Source organism: Lissotriton helveticus, chromosome 6, assembly GCF_964261635.1.
Source record: "Lissotriton helveticus chromosome 6, aLisHel1.1, whole genome shotgun sequence".
NCBI lineage: Eukaryota > Metazoa > Chordata > Amphibia > Caudata > Salamandridae > Lissotriton > Lissotriton helveticus.
Window position 1 is genome coordinate 3,923,382 of NC_136067.1, and position 18,539 is coordinate 3,941,920.

Sequence of the window (18,539 nt, forward strand, 5' to 3'; positions counted from 1 at the left end):
GGAGTGCACAGCCCAGTGAGAGATGAAAGAACAGTGCAGTGAGGAAGGGAGCGCACAGCCCAGTGAGAGATGAAAGAACAGAGTGCAGTGAGGAAGGGAGGGCACAGCCCAGTGAGAGAAGGAAGAACGGGGTGCAGTGAGGAGGGCACAGCCCAGTGAGAGATGAAAGAACAGAGTGCAGTGAGGAAGGGAGGGCACAGCCCAGTGAGAGATGAAAGAACAGAGTGCAGTGAGGAAGGGAGTGCACAGCCCAGTGAGAGATGAAAGAACAGTGCAGTGAGGAAGGGAGTGCACAGCCCAGTGAGAGATGAAAGAACAGTGCAGTGAGGAAGGGAGCGCACAGCCCAGTGAGAGATGAAAGAACAGAGTGCAGTGAGGAAGGGAGTGCACAGCCCAGTGAGAGATGAAAGAACAGTGCAGTGAGGAAGGGAGCGCACAGCCCAGTGAGAGATGAAAGAACAGAGTGCAGTGAGGAAGGGAGGGCACAGCCCAGTGAGAGAAGGAAGAACGGGGTGCAGTGAGGAGGGCACAGCCCAGTGAGAGATGAAAGAACAGAGTGCAGTGAGGAAGGGAGGGCACAGCCCAGTGAGAGATGAAAGAACAGAGTGCAGTGAGGAAGGGAGTGCACAGCCCAGTGAGAGATGAAAGCACAGTGCAGTGAGGAAGGGAGTGCACAGCCCAGTGAGAGATGAAAGAACAGTGCAGTGAGGAAGGGAGCGCACAGCCCAGTGAGAGATGAAAGAACAGAGTGCAGTGAGGAAGGGAGGGCACAGCCCAGTGAGAGATGAAAGAACAGAGTGCAGTGAGGAAGGGAGTGCACAGCCCAGTGAGAGATGAAAGAACAGTGCAGTGAGGAAGGGAGCGCACAGCCCAGTGAGAGATGAAAGAACAGAGTGCAGTGAGGAAGGGAGCGCACAGCCCAGTGAGAGATGAAAGAACAGCGCAGTGAGGAAGGGAGCGCACAGCCCAGTGAGAGATGAAAGAACAGCGCAGTGAGGAAGGGAGCGCACAGCCCAGTGAGAGATGAAAGAACAGAGTGCAGTGAGGAAGGGAGTGCACAGCCCAGTGAGAGATGAAAGAACAGAGTGCAGTGAGGAAGGGAGTGCACAGCCCAGTGAGAGATGAAAGAACAGAGTGCAGTGAGGAAGGGAGCGCACAGCCCAGTGAGAGATGAAAGAACAGTGCAGTGAGGAAGGGAGGGCACAGCCCAGTGAGAGATGAAACAACAGTGCAGTGAGGAAGGGAGCGCACAGCCCAGTGAGAGATGAAAGAACAGAGTGCAGTGAGGAAGGGAGGGCACAGCCCAGTGAGAGAAGGAAGAACGGGGTGCAGTGAGGAGGGCACAGCCCAGTGAGAGATGAAAGAACAGAGTGCAGTGAGGAAGGGAGGGCACAGCCCAGTGAGAGATGAAAGAACAGAGTGCAGTGAGGAAGGGAGTGCACAGCCCAGTGAGAGATGAAAGCACAGTGCAGTGAGGAAGGGAGTGCACAGCCCAGTGAGAGATGAAAGAACAGTGCAGTGAGGAAGGGAGCGCACAGCCCAGTGAGAGATGAAAGAACAGAGTGCAGTGAGGAAGGGAGTGCACAGCCCAGTGAGAGATGAAAGAACAGTGCAGTGAGGAAGGGAGCGCACAGCCCAGTGAGAGATGAAAGAACAGTGCAGTGAGGAAGGGAGTGCACAGCCCAGTGAGAGATGAAAGAACAGAGTGCAGTGAGGAAGGGAGTGCACAGCCCAGTGAGAGATGAAAGAACAGTGCAGTGAGGAAGGGAGGGCACAGCCCAGTGAGAGATGAAAGAACAGAGTGCAGTGAGGAAGGGAGGGCACAGCCCAGTGAGAGATGAAAGAACAGCGCAGTGAGGAAGGGAGCGCACAGCCCAGTGAGAGATGAAAGAACAGAGTGCAGTGAGGAAGGGAGTGCACAGCCCAGTGAGAGATGAAAGAACAGAGTGCAGTGAGGAAGGGAGTGCACAGCCCAGTGAGAGATGAAAGAACAGAGTGCAGTGAGGAAGGGAGGGCACAGCCCAGTGAGAGATGAAAGAACAGCGCAGTGAGGAAGGGAGCGCACAGCCCAGTGAGAGATGAAAGAACAGAGTGCAGTGAGGAAGGGAGTGCACAGCCCAGTGAGAGATGAAAGAACAGAGTGCAGTGAGGAAGGGAGTGCACAGCCCAGTGAGAGATGAAAGAACAGAGTGCAGTGAGGAAGGGAGCGCACAGCCCAGTGAGAGATGAAAGAACAGTGCAGTGAGGAAGGGAGCGCACAGCCCAGTGAGAGATGAAAGAACAGTGCAGTGAGGAAGGGAGCGCACAGCCCAGTGAGAGATGAAAGAACAGAGTGCAGTGAGGAAGGGAGGGCACAGCCCAGTGAGAGATGAAAGAACAGAGTGCAGTGAGGAAGGGAGTGCACAGCCCAGTGAGAGATGAAAGAACAGAGTGCAGTGAGGAAGGGAGTGCACAGCCCAGTGAGAGATGAAAGAACAGAGTGCAGTGAGGAAGGGAGCGCACAGCCCAGTGAGAGATGAAAGAACAGTGCAGTGAGGAAGGGAGGGCACAGCCCAGTGAGAGATGAAAGAACAGTGCAGTGAGGAAGGGAGCGCACAGCCCAGTGAGAGATGAAAGAACAGAGTGCAGTGAGGAAGGGAGGGCACAGCCCAGTGAGAGATGAAAGAACAGAGTGCAGTGAGGAAGGGAGCGCACAGCCCAGTGAGAGATGAAAGAACAGTGCAGTGAGGAAGGGAGCGCACAGCCCAGTGAGAGATTAAAGAACAGAGTGCAGTGAGGAAGGGAGTGCACAGCCCAGTGAGAGATGAAAGAACAGAGTGCAGTGAGGAAGGGAGCGCACAGCCCAGTGAGAGATGAAAGAACAGTGCAGTGAGGAAGGGAGCGCACAGCCCAGTGAGAGATGAAAGAACAGAGTGCAGTGAGGAAGGGAGGGCACAGCCCAGTGAGAGATGAAAGAACAGAGTGCAGTGAGGAAGGGAGTGCACAGCCCAGTGAGAGATGAAAGAACAGAGTGCAGTGAGGAAGGGAGCGCACATCCCAGTGAGAGATGAAAGAACAGTGCAGTGAGGAAGGGAGCGCGCACAGCCCAGTGAGAGATGAAAGAACAGAGTGCAGTGAGGAAGGGAGGGCACAGCCCAGTGAGAGAAGGAAGAACGGGGTGCAGTGAGGAGGGCACAGCCCAGTGAGAGATGAAAGAACAGAGTGCAGTGAGGAAGGGAGGGCACAGCCCAGTGAGAGATGAAAGAACAGAGTGCAGTGAGGAAGGGAGTGCACAGCCCAGTGAGAGATGAAAGCACAGTGCAGTGAGGAAGGGAGTGCACAGCCCAGTGAGAGATGAAAGAACAGTGCAGTGAGGAAGGGAGCGCACAGCCCAGTGAGAGATGAAAGAACAGAGTGCAGTGAGGAAGGGAGGGCACAGCCCAGTGAGAGATGAAAGAACAGAGTGCAGTGAGGAAGGGAGTGCACAGCCCAGTGAGAGATGAAAGAACAGTGCAGTGAGGAAGGGAGCGCACAGCCCAGTGAGAGATGAAAGAACAGAGTGCAGTGAGGAAGGGAGCGCACAGCCCAGTGAGAGATGAAAGAACAGCGCAGTGAGGAAGGGAGCGCACAGCCCAGTGAGAGATGAAAGAACAGCGCAGTGAGGAAGGGAGCGCACAGCCCAGTGAGAGATGAAAGAACAGAGTGCAGTGAGGAAGGGAGTGCACAGCCCAGTGAGAGATGAAAGAACAGAGTGCAGTGAGGAAGGGAGTGCACAGCCCAGTGAGAGATGAAAGAACAGAGTGCAGTGAGGAAGGGAGCGCACAGCCCAGTGAGAGATGAAAGAACAGTGCAGTGAGGAAGGGAGGGCACAGCCCAGTGAGAGATGAAACAACAGTGCAGTGAGGAAGGGAGCGCACAGCCCAGTGAGAGATGAAAGAACAGAGTGCAGTGAGGAAGGGAGGGCACAGCCCAGTGAGAGAAGGAAGAACGGGGTGCAGTGAGGAGGGCACAGCCCAGTGAGAGATGAAAGAACAGAGTGCAGTGAGGAAGGGAGGGCACAGCCCAGTGAGAGATGAAAGAACAGAGTGCAGTGAGGAAGGGAGTGCACAGCCCAGTGAGAGATGAAAGCACAGTGCAGTGAGGAAGGGAGTGCACAGCCCAGTGAGAGATGAAAGAACAGTGCAGTGAGGAAGGGAGCGCACAGCCCAGTGAGAGATGAAAGAACAGAGTGCAGTGAGGAAGGGAGTGCACAGCCCAGTGAGAGATGAAAGAACAGTGCAGTGAGGAAGGGAGCGCACAGCCCAGTGAGAGATGAAAGAACAGTGCAGTGAGGAAGGGAGTGCACAGCCCAGTGAGAGATGAAAGAACAGAGTGCAGTGAGGAAGGGAGTGCACAGCCCAGTGAGAGATGAAAGAACAGTGCAGTGAGGAAGGGAGGGCACAGCCCAGTGAGAGATGAAAGAACAGAGTGCAGTGAGGAAGGGAGGGCACAGCCCAGTGAGAGATGAAAGAACAGCGCAGTGAGGAAGGGAGCGCACAGCCCAGTGAGAGATGGAAGAACAGAGTGCAGTGAGGAAGGGAGTGCACAGCCCAGTGAGAGATGAAAGAACAGAGTGCAGTGAGGAAGGGAGTGCACAGCCCAGTGAGAGATGAAAGAACAGAGTGCAGTGAGGAAGGGAGGGCACAGCCCAGTGAGAGATGAAAGAACAGCGCAGTGAGGAAGGGAGCGCACAGCCCAGTGAGAGATGAAAGAACAGAGTGCAGTGAGGAAGGGAGTGCACAGCCCAGTGAGAGATGAAAGAACAGAGTGCAGTGAGGAAGGGAGTGCACAGCCCAGTGAGAGATGAAAGAACAGAGTGCAGTGAGGAAGGGAGCGCACAGCCCAGTGAGAGATGAAAGAACAGTGCAGTGAGGAAGGGAGCGCACAGCCCAGTGAGAGATGAAAGAACAGTGCAGTGAGGAAGGGAGCGCACAGCCCAGTGAGAGATGAAAGAACAGAGTGCAGTGAGGAAGGGAGTGCACAGCCCAGTGAGAGATGAAAGAACAGAGTGCAGTGAGGAAGGGAGCGCACAGCCCAGTGAGAGATGAAAGAACAGTGCAGTGAGGAAGGGAGGGCACAGCCCAGTGAGAGATGAAAGAACAGTGCAGTGAGGAAGGGAGCGCACAGCCCAGTGAGAGATGAAAGAACAGAGTGCAGTGAGGAAGGGAGGGCACAGCCCAGTGAGAGATGAAAGAACAGAGTGCAGTGAGGAAGGGAGCGCACAGCCCAGTGAGAGATGAAAGAACAGTGCAGTGAGGAAGGGAGCGCACAGCCCAGTGAGAGATGAAAGAACAGAGTGCAGTGAGGAAGGGAGTGCACAGCCCAGTGAGAGATGAAAGAACAGAGTGCAGTGAGGAAGGGAGCGCACAGCCCAGTGAGAGATGAAAGAACAGTGCAGTGAGGAAGGGAGCGCACAGCCCAGTGAGAGATGAAAGAACAGAGTGCAGTGAGGAAGGGAGGGCACAGCCCAGTGAGAGATGAAAGAACAGAGTGCAGTGAGGAAGGGAGTGCACAGCCCAGTGAGAGATGAAAGAACAGAGTGCAGTGAGGAAGGGAGCGCACATCCCAGTGAGAGATGAAAGAACAGTGCAGTGAGGAAGGGAGCGCACAGCCCAGTGAGAGATGAAAGAACAGTGCAGTGAGGAAGGGAGCGCACAGCCCAGTGAGAGATGAAAGAACAGAGTGCAGTGAGGAAGGGAGCGCACATCCCAGTGAGAGATGAAAGAACAGAGTGCAGTGAGGAAGGGAGCGAACATCCCAGTGAGAGATGAAAGAACAGTGCAGTGAGGAAGGGAGCGCACAGCCCAGTGAGAGATGAAAGAACAGCGCAGTGAGGAAGGGAGCGCACAGCCCAGTGAGAGATGAAAGAACAGCGCAGTGAGGAAGGGAGCGCACAGCCCAGTGAGAGATGAAAGAACAGAGTGCAGTGAGGAAGGGAGTGCACAGCCCAGTGAGAGATGAAAGAACAGAGTGCAGTGAGGAAGGGAGCGCACAGCCCAGTGAGAGATGAAAGAACAGTGCAGTGAGGAAGGGAGCGCACAGCCCAGTGAGAGATGAAAGAACAGTGCAGTGAGGAAGGGAGCGCACAGCCCAGTGAGAGATGAAAGAACAGTGCAGTGAGGAAGGGAGCGCACAGCCCAGTGAGAGATGAAAGAACAGTGCAGTGAGGAAGGGAGCGCACAGCCCAGTGAGAGATGAAAGAACAGAGTGCAGTGAGGAAGGGAGGGCACAGCCCAGTGAGAGAAGGAAGAACAGAGTGCAGTGAGGAAGGGAGCGCACAGCCCAGTGAGAGATGAAAGAACAGTGCAGTGAGGAAGGGAGCGCACAGCCCAGTGAGAGATGAAAGAACAGAGTGCAGTGAGGAAGGGAGGGCACAGCCCAGTGAGAGAAGGAAGAACAGAGTGCAGTGAGGAAGGGAGCGCACAGCCCAGTGAGAGATGAAAGAACAGAGTGCAGTGAGGAAGGGAGCGCACAGCCCAGTGAGAGATGAAAGAACAGTGCAGTGAGGAAGGGAGCGCACAGCCCAGTGAGAGATGAAAGAACAGAGTGCAGTGAGGAAGGGAGCGCACAGCCCAGTGAGAGAAGGAAGAACAGAGTGCAGTGAGGAAGGGAGCGCACAGCCCAGTGAGAGATGAAAGAACAGTGCAGTGAGGAAGGGAGCGCACAGCCCAGTGAGAGATGAAAGAACAGAGTGCAGTGAGGAAGGGAGGGCACAGCCCAGTGAGAGAAGGAAGAACAGTGCAGTGAGGAAGGGAGTGCACAGCCCAGTGAGAGATGAAAGAACAGCGCAGTGAGGAAGGGAGCGCACAGCCCAGTGAGAGATGAAAGAACAGCGCAGTGAGGAAGGGAGCGCACAGCCCAGTGAGAGATGAAAGAACAGCGCAGTGAGGAAGGGAGTGCACAGCCCAGTGAGAGAAGGAAGAACAGAGTGCAGTGAGGAAGGGAGTGCACAGCCCAGTGAGAGATGAAAGAACAGAGTGCAGTGAGGAAGGGAGCGCACAGCCCAGTGAGAGATGAAAGAACAGCGCAGTGAGGAAGGGAGCGCACAGCCCAGTGAGAGATGAAAGAACAGAGTGCAGTGAGGAAGGGAGCGCACAGCCCAGTGAGAGATGAAAGAACAGAGTGCAGTGAGGAAGGGAGCGCACAGCCCAGTGAGAGATGAAAGAACAGAGTGCAGTGAGGAAGGGAGGGCACAGCCCAGTGAGAGAAGGGAGGGCACTGCTGCTCAGACTGCTATCTGCGCATTGTGAAGTTGAAGCCGTGGAGGTCGGTGTGCCCTCCCTACCTCTCGTCCACTGCCAGGTGTTTAGTGGGTGCCCCGGGCTTAGTGGAAAACTCCCAGCAGCTGCTCGGAAAATAGTCCTGTAGCTTTGAGGCACATTCATGAATGCATAATGAAGTCTTCAACAATCTGAATTGTACCCAGTGAAAAGGTGCTGGCGTCTAACCTGTCTGCCGACAGGCAGCTTTGTACCAGGGTATGAAAGAGGGGTCACATGAGGGCAAATCTTAAGGGCACCATTCGGAACCATTCTGTGTTTATTGTAAATGGAGAAAAACTGAGTAATTTAATTGTGTGGATAAATGGGCGAATGGGGGGAAACTGACTGCAAAAAAGTGCAAAATCTGATTGCCTGAGGAATGCTACCAAGACTGGGCGATGGGGAATCCACCTTCAGCCATTGGCTTTCTTGCCAGTGTCATTCAGGTTTTTCATCAGCTTGTTGAGCGTTCTCTTAGTATTTAACACGCTGTTAATGGCATCAGCCCTGCAGCGATGAGCCAAATAGTTTACATACGGTTCTTGCAGAGCTGCAGGGGTTGCTGCTGTGAGACAGAACGCCTTCACTGTTGGGTTCATGTGGACGGGCTTGAATACTGATAGTAGCAATGGAAAAAATCCCATTAAAATATGTATACTTGTATGCATGTTTTTGCAGCGTGAATCTTTCTGGATTCACTATGCTGTGCATTATTCCGCGGTCTTGTGGTTGGGTCCGGATTCGTAGTCTTTTCTTTGTTTTTTTTTTTTTTTTCTCTTTGCCCAGGTGGGCGTCGGCGTCACACCCCCTTTGGGTGTATTTCCGGTGACGTCGGCATGCTTCCTGCGGAAGCTCCCACTCTTGGGCGCCATCTTCAGATTCTTTTTTTCCGCGGTCGGGTCTGGATCGTTCCCGTTTGGGCTCCAGACATTTTTGGAGAAAGAAGAAAGAAAATACAGAAAAGACGAGGAGAAGTCATCTGAAGACTCCAGGGGACTTCACCGACGAAAGACAAGCAAAGATAAGGCGTTTTCCATCCAGATCTTCGACGACCGTCGACGAACACGCGACCAGAGAGGCCCTGGACGCTCGAGGATGGACAACACGCCGTTCAAGTTCTGCCGTAACTGCCACCACAAGTACGCGCAGAAGGACCAGCACCCGGTATGCAACCTTTGCCTACCGGTGGACCACGAAAGCGGAGACTGCAACGCCTGTTCCGCCTTCACCCCGAAGACCCTTCGTGTGAGAGAGAGGCAGAGGGTAGCACACGCCGCCCTGCAGGGGAAGGCCCCGACCCCGTCGCTCTACGAGCTGGGGATGTCCTCCGAGGAAGAAGACAACGCTGCCGCCGAAGACGACAGCTACACGGTCGTAGAGACCGATTACACGAAGACTTCTGACAAGGTAGGAGACTCTTCGGCCCCCAAGAACCCGAGAGACTCTGAGTCTCGAAAAATCGAGGGCAAGACCCCGAAAGCGCCGACGCCAAAAAAGGCGGCGTCCGCGACTACTCCCAGGCCCAGCGGATCCTCAGAGAAGGAGTCCCCGGCGCCGAGAGCTGCTGATCAGCAGAAGACGTCGAAAATCGTCCCCGAAAAGGATCGATCGACGAGGGAGAAAGACCCGAAACTGTCGACGACGACCAGAGACCCGATATCCGGTTCGACGTCGAAAACTTCGACTCCGAGAGGCACGGCGACGAGCCATCCGTCGAAGAGAGCGGCGGAACCATCCGACGCGGAACACGCGGCCGAGATGGAAAAGAAAAGAAGGCGCCTCGAGGCAGAAATGGAGAACTTCATGCAGCGGAAAAAAGATTTCGACGCAAGGATGAAGGCCTTCACGATCCCTCACAAGACCAAGCCACCAGTGCTGGAGGCGGTCGAGGAGGAAGAAGAAGAGGTCGCCGAAGTCACCGAGCAAGACCAGGACGTCGAGGTGTTCGACGACCAGGAGGAGTACGAGAATCCCCACGAGAGCTACAGCTATGGGGAGGAAGATGAGGGCAGGACAGACACAGAGTCGGCGCCCTATGACCTTCAGGAGGTAGATTACATCGATGTCGACACCGACAGCCCGGAGGAGGTGGTCGACACCTACCCCTCGAGGCCCTCGCCGCCGGACGACATCGGGGCCTACAACGCGGTGATACAATCTGCCGCAGCAGCTTTCAAGCTCAAGCTCGACGAAGAGAAGCAGAAAGCAGACTTCCTTCTGGAAACATTGCTCCCAACACAAACGAGGAGCCAGTTCCTCCCGATGCTCGAGAGCGTCTTGGCTCAGGGGAAGGAAGCTTTCAGGGAGCCCGCAACATGCAAGGCAGTAACTCCCAGAACTGAGAAGAAGTACAAGCATGCCGCAAAGGACCCGGCCTACATTCAGGGCACGGTCTCCGCAGACTCCATTATCACGGCCACAGCAAGGAGGAGGGCTAACGTACCCACTACCTCGGGCCCGCCACCGGATAAAGAGAGCAAAAGGATGGATCTGGTGGGCAGAAGGATCGAACGGAATGCCGCGACCCACTGGCGCATGGCTAATTCCAACGCCCTGGTAAACAGACACATGTACCAAATCATGGAGGGACTGGGGCAGTTGGTGAAGGACTTGCCCCAGGATGCCAAGCAGAAAGCCGAAAAGCTAATTGAAGAGGGGAAGAATGCTGCAAATTCTTGCCTTAAGACGGCCCTGGATGGGGCAGACACCGCCAGCAGGCTCATGATGATGGGCGTCACGGAAAGGAGACACGCCTGGCTCAGGATATCCGGTTTCAAACCGGAGGTGCAACACAGCATCCTGAACACACCATTCAACGGCAGTACGCTTTTCGGACAAACAGTTGATGAGCAACTCAGCCAACTTAAGAAGGATAACGAAACAGCAAGATCCATGGGAGCATTGCAGTTCAGAGGGAACAAGAGGGGCACCCCGTCACGGAGGCCCGGCGGAAGAGGCGGAAACCAGCCAGGTACATCACACCAGGCTTTCCAGCAAACGCACCAGGCAGACTCGCAGGGTCAGCAGGGCCATCAGAAACAGCCCTGGCAGTACCAACAAAGAGGCCAGTCCTTTCGAGGGAGAAATGGACGGGGACAAAATAGAAGAGGGGGCCAGCAGCCCACCTCCAAGTGACTTCAAAAAAATCCGTGTGCCCACCCACAAAAAAGATCCCAGGGGGCAGCACGTACAGATGGGTCAAGACAAACTAGACACCTACGACCACAGGACACCAGTGGGAGGAAGATTAAGATTCCACCTCCAGGAGTGGAGAGGAATCACATCAGACAAATGGATCCTCAACATTATCCAATTCGGATACTGCATAGAGTTGGAGGCGAGGCCAACAAACAGAAAACCAAGAAGAAAGCCGCTAGCAAGCAAGCAGCTGCAGTGCCTTCAGGAAGAAGCAAAAGAACTCCTGCAGAAGCAGGCCATAGAAAGGGTACCCTTCAAGGAAAGAAACACAGGAGTATACTCAACATACTTCCTGGTACCAAAAGTAGACGAGACAATGAGGCCCATTCTCGATTTACGGTTCGTGAACAAATTCATAAGAACGCAAAAATTCAAAATGACCTCCCTGCAAGAGGTGCTCCCACAGTTGCAGACCGGGGACTTCATGGTCACTATAGACCTCAAAGACGCATACCTGCACATCCCAATGAACAGGAAGCACAAGCACATGCTCAGGTTCACCGTCGGAGAAAGCCACTACCAGTTCACGACACTGGCCTTCGGTCTAAAATCGGCACCAAGAGTTTTCACAAAGTGCCTCGCAGCAGTCGCAGCGCACCTAAGAAGGCAGGGAATACATGTATACCCTTACCTGGACGACTGGCTGGTGAAAGCAAACTCATACCAGAAATGCAAGCTGCACGCACATACAGTGACCAGCACGCTCATAAACCTGGGGTTCTCCATCCATTGGAAGAAATCATCAATGGAGCCGGAACAAGTGAAGATCTTCCTGGGAGCACAGATCAACACCTTACAGGGCAAGGTGTTCCCCAGCGAGAAGAGGGCGAGGGCGCTGGTGAAGGAAACTCGCCTCTACCGGAAGGGACAAGCTCGGACAGTGAGGACGGCGAGCAAGATCATGGGGATGATGGCATCATGCATCCACCTGGTACCGAATGTACGACTCCACATGAGACCCATTCAAGAATGGCTACAGGAGCAATGGTCACAAGCTACAGGCAGTTGGGAGGATCTAGTGGTTGTAACGCACGCAGTGCAGAAGGAGATGACATGGTGGACCATGGAGAACATAGCAAGGGGAAAGCCTCTAACGCCCCCAACGCCAACAGTGACCATCACCACAGACGCATCCCTGAAGGGATGGGGCGCTCACATGGAGGAGCTCAAGGTGAGGGGACTGTGGACACCGACGGATGCCACAAAGCACATCAATTACTTAGAATTGAAGACAATCTTCCTTGCACTGAAGGCCTTTCAAACAAGACTGTACAAGCACAGGGTATTGATACAAACAGACAACACCACTGCGATGTTCTACATCAACAAGCAGGGGGGCACACAGTCCGCACCGCTTTCAACGCTGGCGCAGGAGATATGGAGATGGGCCATCCCTCTCAAGATAGACCTGCTAGCCATACACCTACCAGGGAAGGACAACATACAAGCCGATTGGCTCAGCAGGCAGACATCGGCATCCCACGAGTGGGAGCTCAATGCTCAGGAGACAAGATACCTGTTCGACAGGTGGGGGACACCATCGGTGGACCTGTTTGCCACACGCCAGAATGCAAAATGCCAAAACTTCGCATCCAGGCAGCCCGAGGAGGGGACACTGGGGAATGCCCTATGGATAGATTGGTCAAGGACATTTGCCTACGCCTTTCCCCCGATACCACTGATGCACAGAGTACTGAGCAAGTGCAGAGCGAGCAACATGACACTGATACTGGTCGCACCGCAGTGGGCGAGGCAGACCTGGTACTCGCAGATCATGGAGATGACACAGTGTGCACCCCACAGATTCAGCAGGAGGAAAGATCTACTGTCCATGCAGAACGGAGAGGTACTGCATCCAGAGCCAGAGAGCATGAGCCTAGTAGCGTGGCTCCTGAGGACATAGAGTTCGCACATTTGAGACTACCAGAAAGCACCCTGAGGGTACTTCGGGAGGCACGAAGGCCCAGCACTCGAAAGTGCTACGTTGCGAAATGGAAAAGATTCACAATATGGTGCAGACAGGAAAGACTCCACAATAAGATGAAGAGGGACTCCACAGTGCTAAGGTACCTGACGCACTTACTGGAGAAGAACCTTAGCTCATCCTCGTTAAGAGTTCACTTGGCAGCGATAGTAGCCTACACAAGGGGAGAAACGTGCAGGAGCTTCTTCACATCACAGGTGGTGAAGAGATTCCTAGAAGGAGCGAAAAGGATCGCACCACCCAAGCGGGTGCCGCCACCTGCATGGAACTTGAACACAGTCCTAACGGAACTCATGAAAGAGCCCTTTGAACCACTTCACAAGGCCTCCCTAAAGATGCTAACTATGAAAACAGCCTTCCTGGTTGCGATAACGTCCTTACGCAGAGTAAGCGAGCTTCAAGCGCTGACGCTACAAGAACCATACATACAAATACACAACGATAGAGTTGTGATGAGGACTGACCCACACTTCATGCCGAAGGTGGTATCCAATTTTCACATGAACCAGTCTATACAGATACCGAGTTTTTTCCAAAAACCCACAACCAGCGCAGAGAGAGCTCTGCACACCCTGGACGCCAGAAGGGCAGTCATGCACTACATTGAAAGGACAAAGGGGCACAGGAAAACGAAACAGTTTTTTGTGTCCTTCGCAAACAGCTTCATGGGCAAAGCAGTAACCAAAAGGACCATTGCACGATGGATCGCACAAACAATCCAACTCTGCCACAAACGGGCAGGACAGGAACTGGCTGAGGGGACACGTGCCCACTCCACCAGGAAGAAGGGCGCTACAATAGCCTTCCTGGCTAACACACCCATAGAGGACATATGCCTGGCGGCAACATGGGCTTCGGTGCACACGTTCACGAAGCACTACTGTGTGGACATACAAATGAACAAGGAAGCTCAAGTGGGACAGAAGGTGCTACAGCACATATTCAACACCCAACGCTCATCTTCCACCCAGCCGCCACAGAGATGAGAAACCGCTACAAAATCTATGCACAGCATAGTGAATCCAGAAAGATTCACGCTGCAAAACGAATAGTTTTCTTACCTGTCGGTGTAGTTTTGCAGCTTGAAGATCTTTCTGGATTCACTAGCGAACCCACCCACCTCCGCCAGAAAGATGAGGCTGGAGAGAGAAGAGGTGGTTAACTAAAGAATAGACTTTGAAAATACAAAGCGGTAAATACAAACTAAGAAGAACATTGCCATTACTTCGGAAACGAAAGAAACACGGAAAAAAAGAACCCGAAGATGGCGCCCAAGAGTGGGAGCTTCCGCAGGAAGCATGCCGACGTCACCGGAAATACACCCAAAGGGGGTGTGACGCCGACGCCCACCTGGGCAAAGAGAAAAAAAAAAAAAAAACAAAGAAAAGACTACGAATCCGGACCCAACCACAAGACCGCGGAATAATGCACAGCATAGTGAATCCAGAAAGATCTTCAAGCTGCAAAACTACACCGACAGGTAAGAAAACTATTCGTTATGCTGCTTGTGTGCATGTATAGATGCATATGTGCAGCATAGTACCTGCTCCTGTTAGACATACACGGGGGATTCTTAATTTGTATTGGTGAGTATCTTGTTCGTTCATTTAACATTTATTGGAGGGGGGACCTTGCTTCAGTTCCTGAAAAATAGGTTTTTCTTCTGAACTGAGTAGAGTTAATCTCGGGACACCGGGTCTGTTGTGTTCTGGTCTTGCAAGGATCACTTCCTTTTCTTATCGGTGTTAACAAACCGCGCCTAGTTTCCGCTTAGAGACCTGTCACAACCTCTACTTATTCCAGCTGTTTCCACATCCAGATAACCTTGTGTTCGAGGCATGTGTGCTGTAGATGCACATGCTGTGCATAAGTCCGCCATCTAGTGTTGGGCTCTGATGATTATAAGTTGTTTTTGTCCCAAGAAGTTTTCTTGGAGTCATGAGGCTGTGTGGCTCCTCCTCTTGGTGATACTGTGCATGATCAGCGACTTCATTGCCAGATTGTGTTTTTCCACCGACTTGTTCAGATGTAATCTCTCGCTCTCTGGTTCGAGACTCTTTCGTGCTTTCTTCGGTTAGCTAGTAGATCTTCAGTCGATGTTATTGTGTCGATCATGTAGATAGATTTCCGAGCCATTACCCTTCTGCATCGCTGGTCTCGCCTTCTCTGCCTACGGGCTGGCGCCCGTCTGGGCCTCTTTCACTTCAACTTTATCGGAGAATGATCTACTAATGGAACGCGCTCCATTCTGTTTCTGACTGAAGTGTCCTTCTAAATATCAAACACAAGGAGATGATGGACGGAACACTGAACTCTCCCCTCAACCCGTTACAGATCTGTGTTGAATCCATCATCGTTATTTAGCTCACTTTGCCACCCCTGTTCAGCCTTCGTCATATGCAAATCAGTCTGACCCTGTGCCTCATGGGAACAGTCCATCCTGAACTACCAAGCCATGTCTTCCCTGGACCGGAAACTATCATCTTGGGACGGTTTTGTGTAACACCCCTCATCATCCAGGCTATCTTGAATCCTGTGGCAAAGTGAGCAAGGGACCCACGTCTGGGCATACCCTGCCAACTTAGGGCAAACATAAGGAGATGATGGACGGAGCGCTGAAACTTTTCAGACACTCTCCCTCGGTCACAGATCTGGTGAATCCATCATCTTGTGTTTGCTTTGTTCGCACTAAGTTGGCAGAGTATGCCCAGACGTGTGTCCCAGGGGACCCTCTTCAGCTCCCAGGCCCTAGGTACCCCAGGTACCACTTACCAGGGACTTACAGGGGAGAAGAGGTACCAATTGTGGATGTTTTTAGGGAAGAGCACTAGCACGGGGGCCTGGTTGGAAAGGACCCTGTGCACTACAGTCAAAACCACGCAAAAAGTGGGGGCTAACCAAGTCCAAAGAGGCAGTTTCTCACAGTTTCAAAATCAATAGATAATCTACAGACAAGTAATTATCGTAGTTCATTGCATAGGCCAAACTACAAACAAGGTGCAAGATCTGACTCCTTCGAAAACACAGGGTCAGCATATGAAAATCATGGACTAAACCTATGCTGCTAAAACCTTTTACAGGGCCGCATACAGAGGAACCAAGTTTTCAGGAAGAGGTTGCGGAAATAATATCCGTAACTCTAACACAACTACCAAGCAACATACTTCTTACAGTCCCCCCCCGATCATTTAACACTTGTCGGGTCGTCTTCAAAACTTTCTTACAACTCCTCCAAATTTCCTCCTCGCAAACACAAATTTGGGGTTGGCATATCCAGATGGCGACAGAATAAACATTGTAACATTAATCCGACAATTCGAAACTGGGACTCTAATCTCAGTCGAAATATTCATGAGACTTCTTGGCATGGCGGCGTCTTGTATTTCAGCAGTTCCACGTGCCAGGCTACACACGAGACCTCCCCAAGTACGTCTCTCACAAAAATGGACATATCACAGGGTCAACTTCAGGATCTAGTGTTGGTGGATGGCCCCACCCATCACTCTCTGCAGTGAAGGAATCCACAAAACGTATCCAAAGGGCGGCCGTTTCAAGAACCCGTTCCAGAAATAACGGACAGCCGATGCTTCTCTTATGGGCTGGGCATCTCATCTCTAAGACCAATAAATTCATGGATTGTGGAACTTCAAACACCAGGATCTCCATATAAACTATCCAGAGCTGCAAGCTCTTCCCCTAGCAGTGAAAGCATTCCTACCTCTCCTACCACACTAAGGTGTCCTAATTCGAACAGACAATATGACAACTATGAATTACATACAAAACCCGGGGGAGCACACACACTCCAATGATCACGTTTAGCACAGAAAATCTGGAGTTTAGCGATACATCGCAATATTCATTGCAGAGCATGTTCTAGGGACAAGCAATCAAGTTACAGACCTTCTAAGCAGGACGCAGCAAGAGGTCCACGAATGGGAACTGCACCCCAAAGCCCTCCTCTCATACTTTCAAAGATGGGGGTTTCCGCAAATCTGTTCGCAAACCCACAAAATGCAAAATGCCCAAACTTTGCAAGCAGGTACCCACACCACCAATCCAAGGGCAACGCTCGATAGATGAGATGAACTGGTCAGGGATATTTGCATACCCGCTCCCCCCTCCTTCCATTAGTGGTGAAAGCTCAGGCAAGCATCCTTTACGATGATACTCGTAGCACCAACATGGGCTCCCCAATCATGGTTCACAGCACTGTTGGAGCTCTCCCTAGGCCCACACGAGAAGCTTCATCTCAGCCCGGAGCTTCTCACACAGGACAAAGGTACACTAAGACAGCATCACAGCATAGCACGCAAATCTACAACACTACATGCCAAGAAAAGATGCTTACAGGGTAAGTAGCAATCCTCTTCGCATCCTTGACAGCGTACAATCTAGTTTTAGGATGTCTGGGTTTTAGTGAACGCCGTATCATTGGGACAACCGCATATTATGCAACAATTGGAGAAACTGTTCTTCTTTCATATGACATGTTTGAGAAGCTGTCGGACTCTTTACCTCTCTAGTTTGTGACTTCAGGATTAGCCAATAAGCGCTTTAATGGTAAATACGTATGTTCTCCATAAGATTTATTTTGTGCCAGAATTCTCTCTTGCTAGATTCCCTTATTAAAGATCTTTTTTATGAAAAATAAAACCTAATTCCCTGCAATAATCAATTCACTATCAATGATATCTTTGTTAGATTCATAACCCAGCGTCCCACCTACCTAGTGGAGTCCTGGGAACAGAAGAAAATCTATTCACAGCCTGCCACCTCCCTAGTGGTTTCAGATGAATAGAAGCAAACTCATTACCAGCCTGTCCACCTCTACAGTGAAGTCCCGGCAATGAAAAAGAAGCAAAATACGTTACTATCTTGCCCACGTACCTGGAGGAGCAAGGGAATAGAGGGGGCATTGAGGGGAGAAAGGTGTGTGTATATTTTTTGTAGTGCACGCGCTGTGAATGGGAGGTCTGGGTTGAGCTGTATGATTGATAGTGAAAGAGGCCAGGGAGGACGTAAGAGTGCCTGAAGGAAGGTCAGCTGCTGATTAAATGAATGTTTTATTTCTCTTCAGGCCAATCTCCAGCTTGACTCCGGCGCTGTACTGTGTATGGCCCAGAAGAATGTGTGAAGAAGCCCTTGTGTTTCCCATCAGTACCGACCAGGTGCTCGCCTCTCGGATCGCTTTGTGCTGCACATCGTTCTCCGCTCTTCTCTCAGCCAGCGTCCTGCGATTTCTAGCACGCCCAACCTACAACTGACTGATCTTGGGGTTCTCGGTGTCTAAAAACGTGGACAAGTAGCAATGTGGAAACCTCCAATGATGGCCCAGTCGGAAGGCTGTCCAGGATGGATTGACGGGTCCCTCCAGTGGTCTGTGGTAGTCTTCTCCGATCTTCGAGACCAGGATGTGTAACTCACTCGAGTTCTTGCCCCCCTGCGACCCAAGGTGAACCTGGTGGAACTGACAATGTGCTGGATTGAACCCCATGGGTTTGGACCGTACGAGCAGGTGGGTCTTGTGGTAACATCAGTACTCGGACCTCCACTGGACATTTTCGACTTACGATATTAATAAATCTGGTTTTTGACAAGTGTTTGTGATTATTACTGGGGTGGTGGGAAGCTGCCTAGGTTGGGATCTGTATTGTTACCTCCCAGCATCAGTTGGTAGTGCATGCCCTGTGGATATATTCATTAATAAGCGTTGCCTGCCTTATGTTTGATAATCGGTGTCTGTTCGCAGTACTTATTTTTGTTCCAGCCATCTTGTTGGGTTTGAATGTTGCAAGATGCTTTCCTTCACAGATTTCAATGTGATCGTGCCCCAAAACACGCAGACTCCTTTCTTTGTCTTTTACTCACATTGGTTTCAGACTTAGGGGCCGATTCCGATGTTGGACGGACCTGAGTCCATCTGACATCGGACAGGAGCCGTAACTGACCGACCTGCTGTAGTCGGTTACGGCCCTGCTAGTGCGATGCGACCGAACAGGGTTTGGGCACATTCGTATACTTTACAATGCAGGCATGCATTCAGAGCGGAATGCATGCCTGCATTGTTGAAAGTA

The 18,539-nt window shown here is 52.0% G+C and overlaps 1 protein-coding gene across 1 annotated transcript in view; it reads left to right on the forward strand.

The window, feature by feature from the left end:
- RPL7L1 (ribosomal protein L7 like 1) overlaps positions 1-18,062 on the forward strand; it is a 44,829-nt gene extending 26,767 nt beyond the window's left edge. The window contains exon 7 of the mRNA XM_078647231.1: positions 17,543-18,062. The gene's annotated coding sequence lies outside the window, so the exon portion shown is untranslated. The remainder of the gene's footprint in view (positions 1-17,542) is intronic.
- The last annotated feature ends 477 nt before the right edge of the window (positions 18,063-18,539 follow it).